Source organism: Euprymna scolopes, chromosome 33 (genome assembly GCF_053919585.1).
Source record: "Euprymna scolopes isolate OS-2025 chromosome 33, ASM5391958v1, whole genome shotgun sequence".
NCBI classification, from domain to species: Eukaryota; Metazoa; Mollusca; class Cephalopoda; order Sepiida; family Sepiolidae; genus Euprymna; species Euprymna scolopes.
The window spans coordinates 75,067,465-75,081,544 of record NC_136514.1 but is presented as its reverse complement, the minus strand read 5'-3'; the positions used below and the strand labels follow the sequence as shown (position 1 = coordinate 75,081,544).

General features: G+C 33.8%; 1 protein-coding gene across 1 annotated transcript in view; it reads left to right on the top strand.

Moving 5' to 3' along the window:
• Positions 1–2,550: 2,550 nt before the first annotated feature.
• The window catches only part of LOC145258303 (uncharacterized), a 70,508-nt gene continuing 58,978 nt past the window's right edge, over positions 2,551–14,080 (top strand). The window contains exon 1 of the mRNA XM_080116350.1: positions 2,551–2,625. The gene's annotated coding sequence lies outside the window, so the exon portion shown is untranslated. The remainder of the gene's footprint in view (positions 2,626–14,080) is intronic.

The following is a 14,080-nucleotide window of genomic DNA, read 5'->3' as shown; positions in this document are numbered from 1 at the left end:
CTGTTGTTGATGTTGAATTCTTGGAACAGATATAAATGAATATATCATAAATATATTTATTTTGAAACTATTTACATTAGTGTTTCTCAACCTTTAATGACCCATGACCCCCTTACTGAGTATCTCAAAACTCGTGGCCCCCTGCACTTCCACAAAATATGCAATTTTTGTTTTGTTATTTATTTCATTACTCTAAAATTATAAATCAAAGTGAAAATCTTGCTGAAAATGGCACACTTGTTGTTGAGGTCATGCGACGGGGGCCTCTTATGTCCGGCTCCGTCTTGGACACACTAAGGTGAATATTGTTCCTAACATCAAGAAGGTTTCTGAATTTCGTTTTAATGGTCACCAGGTTCGAAAATCTGCATTCACAAAGATATGTTGTAGTAAATTGTATGAGCATTATTGATGCCTTCTTGCTGAGTAGGAGATATGTATCCTGAACAGACAACCAGAAGCTAGAGACGTCTTTTTTGTTACTGAAGGTTAGCTTCATCGCTTTTAAAACTTTGAACTCTGCCAACTTTTCTGCTTTATATTCAGTAGGTTCAATTCCAGTGTTGAAAGAGTCTCTATGCCACAGAACATCCAATGGTGTTTTGTCAAAATAAGATTGGAACTGAGTAGAGAGAATTTCGAGATGTCCAGTGATGCAAGTTCAATCGTCTGCATTTGAAAATGCTCGTCTAAAAAAGTAAATGAAGCTATCGACTTGGCTTGGTTCGTGCCTTTCAGACTTCAATTCGAGCAGGCACTATGACAAGCTTGTTTTGAATGTCACTGGCTCTCATATCACAACATTGCAAGGACTGATTCATTTCATTGAGTCAACCAAAAATATTGGCCAGGTATGTGAGCTTCATGACAAACTTTTCATTGCTGAAGTGGACATGGAGGTTGTTTTCATTCTTTTGTAGAAAGATTTCTGCTTCCATATGGAGTTCATACAGCTGAGAGAGGTATTTTCCCCATCGATAGCCAACAAACTTTGGTGTAGAGCAGAACTCCCATATGTTGTGCTCCCATTTTGTTGGTGAAGAGATTTGCTAATCCTATGAGATATAACTGTTAGCACATCTACTGTAGATCTGCAGATTCCAGCAACTTGCCCACAGGAGATTGATTGGTCTGTATTGAGAGGGAGATGACCGATCACCTGAATTTTTAAATATGGGACATACTGATGTGGTTTTCCAGGGTGTTGGAAAGCAATTCTCCTTAAGACAATGCTTAAAAAGCTTTGTAAGTATGAGAGCTAGTTCTGATTGAAGCTTTTGTGAGAACTATAATTGGAATACCGTCAAGGCCAGTTGCTTTAATCCAATAATTTTTTTTTATCTAAACAATAAAGAACTGTAAGATTTATTTCATTTTATTTTACGCCATTATGTTTGTTATTTGCTTCTTATTTAGAATTCAACATAATTTTAAAAAAAACAAAAAAAAAAAAACTAAAGAAAATCTTTATGGAAGGGAAACGTTATTTAAAAAAAATAAAATCACGTAAATTGATCAAATAGTTTTATTTTTATAAAAAACAAAACAAAAACATTTTTAAACAATTTAAAACAATTCATGTGAAATCGGTAGTATTACAAGGCTGATCTCGCAAGTTTGAATTATTGTGGACTTTTCTAGCCTTGCTTATTTTAAAGATGGCGACGTGAAAGCAAACATTATTCTTTGCCTTCGAGTCAAGATCAAAGTGTAGGATCTGTTCTTCATATGCTGATTGCTGAACTTCAATTTCTTGTTCTCTCTCCGTGGAGAAATCTTTCACGACTGAGATAATTTTTATTTTTGTTTCCTTTTCTTCACGTTATAAACGACTCTAGTGTCTAACGCTGCTGCGTGCTGCGCCTGCGGCTGTCCAGTGGGGAGGCATTCTAAATAGGAACTTATAAAATTTGATTTTCTTAGTTAAAAATAAAACTACTTGATTTAATTTGATTTTATTTTTAACAAATATTTTTCTGTACTTTTTTTTTTTTTTAAAAGTTTGAATTCTGTATTGCATCCACTTTTTTTTTATTTAAAGAAATATTCGTTTGATTGTACCTATATGCCTCCCCACGGGACAGAGTTAGACACCAGGGTCGTTTTTTAACGTGGAGAAAAGGTACAAAAATGAAAATTGTCTCAGTCGTGAAGGATTTCTCCTCCACCGAAAGAGAACAAGAAATGGAAGTGCAGCATCTGAAGAACAGATACTAAACTTTGATCTTGACCAAAAAGGCCAAGAAAATATTCGTTTGATTGTAAATGAAAAATATTAATTCAATACTCGCCACCCCAAAATAAACAGAAAGAGATAAAGACGTGAAATTAATCAATGAAAGGGAGATAAATCTTTTTATTTTGCCCTGACTCCACATCTATTGTCTTTATTTTATTAATTTTATTTTTTATAAATATACTTGTTTATAATATACCACATGCGGTCATCTTTATAATTTTTAAATATTATTATTTTTGAGTAATTTAAATAAAATATAATTTTATTTATTTTTTTTTTATCCTACAAAAAAAAAAAAAAAAAAAAGATCGGAGTTCGAGACTATCATTGGAAAAGGCCGTTTTTCAAACGCAAGGAGCCAGTCGACGCTGTTTTTAAAAAATCTTGTATGTTATCAAGCAATTTCGCTTTCTTTTTTAAATTTATTATTTCAGTATGTTTCTTTGCATATTATAGTTTTAAAAATAATCTGTTAAAATTAATGATGCTTAGAATTTAAAGATATTGACTAAGAAAGGGGAAAGAAAAATGAACCCCGTTAAATAATCATGCCATCATAAAAAAAAATGTCGAAATATTTTTTGTGAATTATATATTTTTTTAATTCATTTTTTGGGGAAAACTATAGAAAAATATTGGTGCTATTTTTTAAAGATAGAGTTTTGAAGTTAAATTCAATTTTATGTTAACTTTAATTTATTAAATTCGTAGAATAAAAGTACAGAATAATAGTTAATACCCTCCACATGTTATGAATGGATTTCTAGGCGGACCTATACGAGAGTGCCCACTCCCTAAAAATGCGCCTCCCCCTTTTTGTAATTATTTTTTTCCCCGACAATTATTATAAATTACAGACTTAATTATATTAACAGAAATGATTTTGGAAAAAAAAAAAAAAAAAAATTTAATGAAGAAGGGGTTCGATAAATTAGGGTAAATGTGTAAGTAAATTATTTGACTGACAAAAAAAATTATAAAAACTATTTCTTTTTATATAAAACACATTATTAGACAAAGACTAAAATAAAACCAGAAAAAAATTTCATTTTTATTTTTTTTCATTTTTTTATTAGGCTAACTGTACGACATTCGAGGCCGACAGATTGCTTTTAAAATGTGGTCTTTCTTTTTTAGTGCCAAATTAGGCCTTTTTTACGCGCTTTCATGGAACCATGTTTTTGCCCGCAGTATTTTTTTTTTTTTAATTAATTTATTTAAAAAGTAGTAAAATTCAATGAATAGAATAATAAATCATTTACCATGTATGTAAAGTATTAAATATTAATGTGTATTTTTTGTTTTGTATGTTGAATGAAAAATTTCTTTTTTTTTTTTTGTTTTGTTTTTATAATATTATTACAATAATAATGAACCTATTTAAATCTTCCAGGCATGCGTTTCAGGGACACATATCCGGCAGGGGAGCGGCTATTAAATAAATATGCTTGCCGCCATGAAACTCAAAATTTTTTCTCTTAATATGATACTAATCTCTGATAATCGTCGAAAAAACTAAAAAAAAAAAAAAAAAAAAAAAAAAAATTTAAAACACTCATTTTTAGGGGATGGTCATTTTCGTTCAGGTTCGCCGATTTCTAAAATAATGCCTTTACTATTTCAGCACGGTTCGCATTCTGCATAAGTACTGTAGGCAGGCATCTCCAAAGAAATGTGAAAAATGTCTGCCTTTTACACAATAATTACAACGTCATCATTTCGTGTGTTTATTATTTTCTGTCAATTTTTATGGATGGTCATCGGCGCTATAATGGTTAATAGAAGTAACGTTTTTTTTTGTTTTTGTTTTGCTATCGGATTTTCATATTTACATATAGTGATATAGAAAAATTAATTCAATATATACGTATTAATCTGTTTGGTTTAAAATCCGTTTGGCGCCAGTGTCCTTTGTGAGATATTCTCTCACCTCGGTTTTTGCCCTTGGCAGAATGAAAGAAAACAATAAAAAATCCAAACAGACTCACCTTTAAATGTCAACGTAAATTTTATTAAAATAAAAAAATCCAAATTGCCTAAGATGTGTCATCTTGAGCTATCTGCTGTGCAGGAACACCTGAAAAGGGGGTACTCCTGCAGTATTTTACCCACCGATTTCACGATCTTAGCCGAGCGTTGACGGACGCTTTCGGCGTTAACGCCGACGAAAGCCGAGAATTCGGAGCTACTACGGTGCAAGAACGCTAAAAGTATGTGAATAGCAACAACATTACAAGGAAAAGATATTACACACACACACACACAACAAAATGGATAAAATTAATACAAAAAATTTGGATAAAATAAATCACAAACACTTACCGTAAGTTTTTTTTAAAGTAGAATAAATTTATTTTGTTGAATATTTTTTTTTTTGTTCATTTTGTTTTCCGATAGCTTTTTTTTTTGGGGGGGGGTAAGCAACAGTAATAAACACTTCAATGTTTTTTTTTTGTGTGTTTTTTTTTTCAGTAATGTTTGTGGGGGGGGGGACAACAATTACTGTTTATCTTTAGTTCCGACTGGAAGATTTTCTACTGACTGTAGAGAGGCAAAGTAGGGAGCAAAGGGTTTTCAGAGGATGTGGAAAGAAGCTCCTTCCCAAACCGGGTAGCCTTCCGCGATTTGATTTATTATGGAGACAAAAGGGTTGTGTCCAAATTTTTGTCTCCACATAAATTCGCATAAATATGTTTCCAACAGCTCCCGGTTTTTTGTTTTTTTTTTATCGCTAAATTAAATAGCTGAAATGAAAGGCTGTGTATTTTTACTTTGAACAATAAAATAACTGAAATGAAACGCTATGTGTGTGTAATTTCAATGAAAATTATTCGTCTGCTGCGCGTTCGTTTGAAGCGCCCTGATTGGCTGATAGAGTATCGTACCGCTCGCCATGTTCCGGCGTTTTCCGACGGATGTCGATCAACGCTCGGCTAAGATCGTGAAATCGGTGGGTAAAATACTGCAGGAGTACCGAAAAGGGTAGTAGTTCATGGTTTATCTTCATGTTTGCAGGATACAATACTCCACGCTGTTCGAAGAATAGTTGCAACAAATCAATGAGTTAAGTGATGCCATGAATGCTGCAAGTCCAGTAGTCATCAAATCTGTTGCCAAGGCCGCTGGAAAAATGGTCGGATCCTTCTATTGATCCAGTAGATATCTCACTGCTGATGCAATTCTCTATCTATATAAGAGCCAGATACGTCCAAGGACGGAATACTGTTGCCACATATGGGCAGGAGCTGCTAGAAAAGACTTGTCCTGCCTTGATAGGGTTCAAAATAGACTTCGTGGCCTGGTGGGAGATGTCCTTTTCTCTTCGCTGCAACCTCTATCTCACAGAAGACATGTTGCGAGTTTGTCTCTGCTTTATCGTTATTTTCATGGAAAGTGTTCGACTGAGCTTCAATCTATGGTCCCCCCTCGCCAAACTTTCACAAGAAACACTAGACTAGCTGAAAACATTATCAATAATTTTCCCCACTCTTTATCTGTGCCTAAACCTAAACATAGATTCCATGATCAAAGCTTCTTTCTTAGAACTGCACGCCTGTGGAATTGTCTTCCGTTTTCCTGCTTTCCGGCTGTCTATAATATGGTTGTCTTCAAGTCCAACGTGAACAAGTTTCTGATGAGCCGTTCCACTTAAGTTAACAAATTTACCGAACTTCCATTACTATTGATTACTATATTGTCCTTTTGACTACTCTACATTCTTTAACCCTTATCCTTGAGTGGCTGATCGGCCTTGATAAGTGGTGACGCTTATGTTAAAAAAAAAAAAAGAAAAAAAAGTTCACTGAGAATAACCATCTGAATGGCGGACAAAGGACAGGTCAAAATGTAGACCTTAATTTTGTCTCTGAAAGACGTTATATAAGGAATGATGAAAGTCAATCAAATTGAAAAGCACAACAGTGTGTGATGAATATATTTTGCCCAAAGGCATTGATGTTTGCAAATGGTAATAACATTTCGCCCCACATTAGGGCATTAATGTGTCTCAATGAGACAAAGGGGTTTTGAAGCAACAAGTGAATTTTCTTACATCCATTTTGACCTGGTTTCTCTGTGAAAACTGGTTGCCTGAAATATGAAAAAAAGCACCAAGAATACACCTCGGCAGTTAGTAAGAAGAATCAATCTGATAGGTTCAAACAAAATTGTGGACGATCAAACTGACCAATGAGAAGCCTGCTTATTTCTGCAGAATTTCTTACACACTGCCAAGGAAAGGAGAAGAAGTAATGGAAAATCATTACTTTTTTAAACAAGATAATGATGTACTTTAAAAAACTGTCGGTAACTGACAGGTAAGAAATTTGTCCTGCAGGACTTAACATTAATACAAGTAATTATCAGTAATGAATTCAATGTATGCCTGTCTGTTGCCAAATTCAAAATTTATAACCAGTAATTTTAGTTTGTCTAGATGAGTTATCAATAATAAAGAGAAAGTCGATGACCCCGATAATGGAATACAAGGATTTCTTTAGGCATTTTGTCCATACAACTCTGATAAACCCATTTACACCTTTAGTGTCCCGCTCGTCAACCCTAACGCAACTGAAATGATACCAATTATTGTATGAGTTTCAACACATCATAGGTGCTGTTCCATCATTGGTGATCGAACATGTACGGCAGAAGAAGGGGCCTCCTAACCCTAACCCACCTTCTTCCATAAATTTTGCTACTGCAGATTCAGAATCATGTTTTACCTCTAGGGGACAAATATTTTTTAATGAATGAACTGGGACACACCCGTCCCTAAAGTCCGAGTCCGAGCTAACCTTATGGTCATTATCGACCAATAATTTAAGTACTTTGCCCAAACTCCAGAGGGGTCGGGACATATTTGGGGATTTGATAAGAACGATTTCGCCCTCCAACAGCTTAGGTGCGGGACTGTCATCTGTAATGTTGGCGTCTACTTCTCTAATCAATGGCAAATAGTCATTGTGCCAAATACGTCTAAATTTACTGACAAATTCATTCCTCAGTTCAGGGGAACGCAAGAGTGTATTTCTATTAAGAGGGTCTGGAGAAAGATCCTCAGAACTATAATTATTGATAAGCAAGTGGGGATGATAGTCCGTTTGCAAAAAATGGTTAGTACATGTGTACTACAAGCGTTAAAAACAACAAAATACTAGTTTGGAAATCGAATTTGAAAAACTTGAAAATAATTTTTTTAAATTGACAAACCCAGAATAGAAAATGAAACTTTTTTTCTGCTTTTGTTTTGAAAGCAGAAAAAACGGTTTTCTATTTTTAAGAGAATACAAACTCGTTAATACACTGACAGCAATGGTTAGCGAAAACCAAGCCGTTTCTCTTTAAGTGGATTTGAATTTCTATAAAAGATAACATTTTAAAGAAATTTCCGCGCAATTAATAATTATCAAATATTTACATATTATACATGAAAATAATTCTGAAACTATTATCTATATGAAAATGGATGATATATACTGATTTATCTTATCAATTTTGAAATATGCTTTGTCAACTTTGCTTGGTCGTAACTTTACTTCCTGTTGTCATAAAAATAAAAATCCAACACCAGTAAAGATGGATTTCTTTGTTTATATAGCCTGTAAAATTTCAGCCATATCCAATCAAATTTAACCCAGCGCATATGTATCCAAACGTAACTGATGAAATGTAAACATTGAAAAAACTGTTTCCCTTTTTGCTGTCATAATTTTTTACCGTTTTTTTCCAGTTTTAACTTGGAGCATAAAAATATTGAACGCATAAAAGAAAAAAAAATTTACTATCATTGGAATGCTTATTTTATTCTCTTTTCATCAATGTAATTCTTTTAAAAATTGAACAACAAATAAAAAAGATATGACTTGTTGAAGCACATTGCCGATGTCCATGAAAATACAGCATACGCTTGTAATGCTGATATAATTCAGCTGCGGAGAACGGATTTCATTGCTTGTCTTCCCTGGGGGATCCAAAACCCGGATAGCCTTAATTTGCTAAGGGTAGACTTTGCTTCTATATGGCAACAATTCAAGTGTGATTCAATAATTAGCAGTTTGGTCTGGTGATTATTTTTTCCTAACAGTATAAGAAATTTTATATCATATGGGAAAATACCAGAGTTCTGAATGGGTCCACATCAGTCCATCTTTACCTAGAAATAAGCCTTTGGGGGTGCAACCTTCTTTGAAGGTTGTTTCAAATAATCCAATTCCAAGGGAAAAACTTCATTTTGCATACGAGAAAAAGCAACAATTTAGCACTTTTATAGGTGTCAGTACTTCGGTGGGTGTCGTAATTTAAAAATATTTTAATTGGTAGACGACTCTCGTCTGAACTAGTTTCATCTGAGAACATACGTGTTACGATTTTTGTGTTATTGTCGTTAAGACAGGCTAAAGGAGATATGGGCCAGCAGATGCTAACTTGATTTAGCAAATCTGGTCCACAGATCCAAAATTTGAACACTTGTTTGAACTTAGAGTTTGTAATGCCTCTGGTTAAAAGATCTGCTGGAATATATTTGAATTTACGGGTTACCCCACATTTTAGGCTAACCTCCTCCATAGATTTGTTTATATCTGATATATGATTTTCCACAAAAATATTCTTTTTTGAACCTTTCCCATTTAAAACCCATGACAGGGCTACTTATGCATCAGACACAAGAAAAAATGCTTTGATATTGATAGGTATTAGGGTCTTCAAAACCTGAGGAATAACTTCAGGGACCAGCTATATAGCCATCAATTCTAATGTAGGGAGTGATTTCTCTTTAATGGAAGCCACCTTTGGCGAATATCAAGGAACATTGAGTCCCTTTGTGGGCGTATAAAGAGAATCCGTAAGCATGCTTAGATGCATCGAAGAAACAAATGATTTCAACTGAGGAGTCCTCCAGGAATACACATCTGGGGAACTCATAGATTGTTTAATTCTTTGGTATTTGCCACAAGGTAATAAATTCTTCCCCTGAACAATGACAGGAAGAAGAAATGATAATGGATTGTAAACACTCAAAACTTGAGATAATTTGCCACGTTTTGTTTTGACATTATCGTCTATTACTGTGGGAGTCCCGTTGAGGGGGAATATTGATACCCAGCACCTTTTCATAGGTGGAGGAAGGAGATGTAATGGAAATGGGCATCGTCTCTATCTTTTTATCGCGTTTAAAAAAATTCCCTCCTTTCGAGTGTTTGTTTGTCTTTCTCGTATAAAGCAGAATTAATCGAAGCAAAGGAATCCGCCTGGCCTTCCGGGCCAGGGATGTTTTAAAGTCAATTAGGTTTGATCAATAGGGGGGCTATTTATTTGAATACTGCCAGAGTTCCCCCTTTTTGAGAGGAGCTGATATTCCTCAACATCGTGGAGAAACAAATAAATAAAATGGCAGAAAGCGGGAAGCCTAACTGGCCTCCGGCCAGCTATAAAAGCAACGTTCATTTCTTACTTACCAACTCATTCATTTCGCTATCCGCTATGGTGGGTTATGGTTAGCGAGATCGACTAATTATCCCACCTCTCTCTCTTTATCTTTTTTTTTATTTTTAGTTAAAGTTAATTACCAACTCTTTTTCACCTTCTTTTCCTCCTTCGTGGTGTGACTTCCAGCCTTTTTTTCCTTTTTTTTAAACACCTACAAACTCCTGGGCAACGCCGGGCACCCCCACTAGTTTGAGCATAAAACTCAGTATAAATGGACTAGCATTAAAGCCAAATATAATTGTATTAAATCTGTAGGTGTACAATTTTCCGTCCACCCTAAAAAAGAAACAAAATCTATCATCTGGGATAGATTTCAATCAGATCTGTAAAAATGCTTTACGTAAATTGCCCAGAAGAACATAATTGTTTTTCCTGAAAGCTAGTAAAATATCTAGCAATTGTGCAGTTAAGTTTATGCCCAAATAAACTGCGTCATTAATCAAAGTACCACCCTTACATTTTATAGAACAGCTGAATACGGGACAGATCTTCATAGTTACCCCCTGACCGTCCTTAATTACAGGTCTGTGGGGAATCCATATATAATTCTCATACATTCCATGTGGAACAGAGAAGGATTCAATAATCCCGCAGTCTTCATGTTCCTTGTAGACTTGCATATAATCCATCATACAGTCCTTTACTGTCTAAGGACTAGGCCACTCTGCATTATTCGCAGTGAGGGCACATAATTGGATTTTACTTCAGGAATTTTTTCAGAGTCCCATGGTAGATCGATATAATATTTGCTGTTCCTAAGAACAATAGCCTCCTTGAAGGCATTTATTTTTTCTTCATCAATACCTATGGAATCTAGGGATAAAAACCTTTCTACTCCACGTTCGACAGCAGAATTGTTGAAAAACGGTTGAAGTGCATCCTCATATGTAGCAATAGGATTTAACACTAATTATCAATTAAGTATGAATTGCATGTAGGTAGTGCTTTAATAACTTCATCAAAGGCCGGTAAGTCGTCCTTAACCTTTGCATTTAAATTAAAAAATTTAGATCCCTTACCGAAGAGAATTATGTATTTGGGGAGTTTCCATGCAGAACCTCTCAAACATTTAATTAAACGGAGATTATTTATCCGTTGAATAAGATCCCGGCCTATCATTTCATGAATAACAGACCCATTCGGTTTATAGTATCCAGGACAAAGATGAAACCCCTCCTTAGTCAATTTTGTCGTGATCTCATCAAATTTGCCCACTTGGAATTTTAATCGCAAATCATTTGCAAACAAAGAAAAAAGAAAGGGACGTTGATGTCCCAATTTAAGAGACACTTCCAGCTCCCTAAGTTTTAATGAATTAGTCCCCTCAAGTGTTTTAACAGGCATTTCTTATTTATTTTTACAATTTACAAATTATGACAATCAAAGAACGCTTCATATTAAAAAATTCAATCTGACAAAAGAAAATGTAGACATTTATAATGCAAGTTAACGATTATAAGAAATTAAACTACAATTATGAATTGATGTATCTCTTGCAAAAAAAAAATATATAGAGAGGAAGGGAAAAGGAAAAAAATCTTTTGCAAAAAAACTGGTGTAAGATATTCTCTCACCTCAGTTTTTGCCTTTGGCAGAATAAAAGAAAACAATCAGAAATCCAAACAGACTCACCTTTAAATGTCAACGTAAATTTTATTTAAGTAAAAAAATCCAAATTGCATAAGATGTGTCATCTTTAGCTATCTGCTGAGCAGGACTGGTAACACCTGAAAAGGGTAGTAGTTCATGGTTTATCTTCGTGTTTGCAGGATACAATACTTCATGCTGTTCGAAGAATAGTTGCAACAAGTCAGTGAATGCTGTGAGTCCGGTAGTCATCATGGAGTTCACTGAGAATAACTGTCCGAATGGCGGACAAAGGACAGGTCAAAATGTAGACCTTAATTTCGTCTCTGCGAGACTAATGAATAATGAAAGTCGGTCAATTTGCAGAGCACGACCGTATGCGATGAATATATTTCGCCCAACGTAAGGCATTGGTGTTTGCAAATAATAACATTTCGCCTCACATTAGGGCATTAATGCGTCTCAATGAGACAAAGGGGTTTTGAGACTACAAGCCTCGAGTGAGTTTTCTTACATCCATTTCAGCCCGTTGTCTTTGTGAAAACTGGTGGCCTGAAAAATGAAAAATAGTGCAAGAATACACCTCGGCAGTTAGAACAATCAATCTGATAAGTACAAACAAAATCGGGGTTGATACAAAACTTCCTCTCCTGTTAAGAATGGCTTTCTAAATACTGATGTTATTATTTTAGCACAGTTACATAAGTGCCAAAAAAAGTAATTTCTCATCTATAATATTAATCTCACATGTCTGTTTAAATGTATGTCTACCTAAAACTTTTGACAGAGGTGACGGATTTTCATGAAATTGGTATCGTTTTGAAGCTCCCCCCTTCGGACGACAAATATAAAAAAATTGGCTAAGAACATTAATTCCTTCACCCTCAACTGGCACTTTTCTACAAGGAGTAGTTGCTTTCTTTTTTTTTTTTTCGATATTTTTGAAAGTCATCCCCTCTGTCGATTGACTAACCTTAATTTAAACCTTTGCCACTTCTGGTTTGGCTATGGACGCAACAGCAAAGACATCACTTTTTTTTTTTTTTTTTTTTTAGGTTCTTTTCCTCTTTCGAGGTACAGATTTCTGCCTGCCTGCCTGCCTGCCTGCCTACTACCACTTTTTTTTTTTTTTTTTTTTTTTTTTTTGCTTAACACGCACCTCTAAACACCCGGGTAACGCTGGACACCCAGGCTAATATATTACAAGAAAAACAAACTAGTCCATGTTAAGAAAAAAAGCTGCAAAGAAATCAAAATTTATACATTACTCTATAAACTTAAACATTTTTTTATGCAGAAATTTATGAATAAATAAAATTTACATAAAAAAAATGCATAAAAATATAAGACTTACCTTTTGTAAAACATAGATTGTTTTTATCAAACTATACAATTGAGAGTTAATAAAATAAATTAATTTTAATGTCTTCTGTTGAAACTTATGCATATAAAGATAATGTTACTTGGATGCCTCCATACTTTTTTGAAAAAGGCGCAAAAATAAAGTTGACACTATATTAATTCAAATAATAAAATCAAAAATTTTTTTTAGGCCGATGTTGAATTTCTGATTTTTATATTACCAAGAGTCATATATTCTATTATATGAATATATTTTTTTTTAATATTGGAAACCTGCTATAAAAAAATCTTTGTTTAAACTTCATATCGCGGAATATTGGAATTTGATATCATTTAAAGCTTTTTAAAACTAATTATTTTGTAGAATTCTGGTTTTTTTTTTTTTTTTTTTGTTGCAATTCAAATAATATTACTGAAAAAAAAATTGGCTGACTTGTTTACAAAGAAACCGAAATGCACAGTAATGGATTTAATTCTATGATTATTTTTATGAAACAAATCGTTTTCTGAAAAGGGTTCTATGTTGAAGCTTTTAGCTTTAAGATTCTGTCATTGAAACAATGATATCTTAACAAAATTAGTTCCAGTTTTATAAAAATTGGGGGCTTATGCACTTATTGTACCACACTATTTTTAAAAAATAGTATTTTCAAGTTAATTTCAAGTGTTACGATATCTTTTTATTATTAAATTGTTAGGTGAAAGGATAGAATAGTTACAAAACGGCCTCTCCTTATGTTAAGAATGGCTTTCTAAATAACGTTATTATTTCAGCACAGTACAATAAGTGCACAAGTATCACAATTATTTCAATTAATAATTTAACGACCAAACAATACCAAAAATAAGTACATTCAGAGTCAGTTCTGAGTATTAAGAGAGAATCCTGAGGATGTTCCAGGAATGACAGTTTACTAATTCAAAAGCCACATAACGCCACATGTATGAAAACAGTAACCTTCCCCCCCTTTGTATTTTTTTTAATTTTTGTTTTCGATTTTTTTTCAGCGGCTTATTATCGAATGGACACTAGTCTCCCAGATTACCAAAAAAATTTGGCAAACATGAACGAGAATTAAGAATGGTTTTCTGAATAAACAGCCAACCTCTCCATGAACGGCTTTTGGTTTTTTAAAATTTTCTCCGTTGATTATTATTGATTAGGCACTAATATATAGGAGGGGTGATTCTTGTTCAGATCTGTCCCACTTGATGTTTTAGGCCAAACTTCGTGAATTCAGCCCTTTTTTTTTTTTTTTTTTTTTTTTAATTTTTAAAAAATAATCTCAACAAAAGGCTAAACTCGCAAAATTAGGTCTAAAAATGTCAAGTGATTCTAAAATGGCTGATCTATTTACTAATATGTTGGATTAGAAACTGTGCAGGTACTTATATATTATTCCT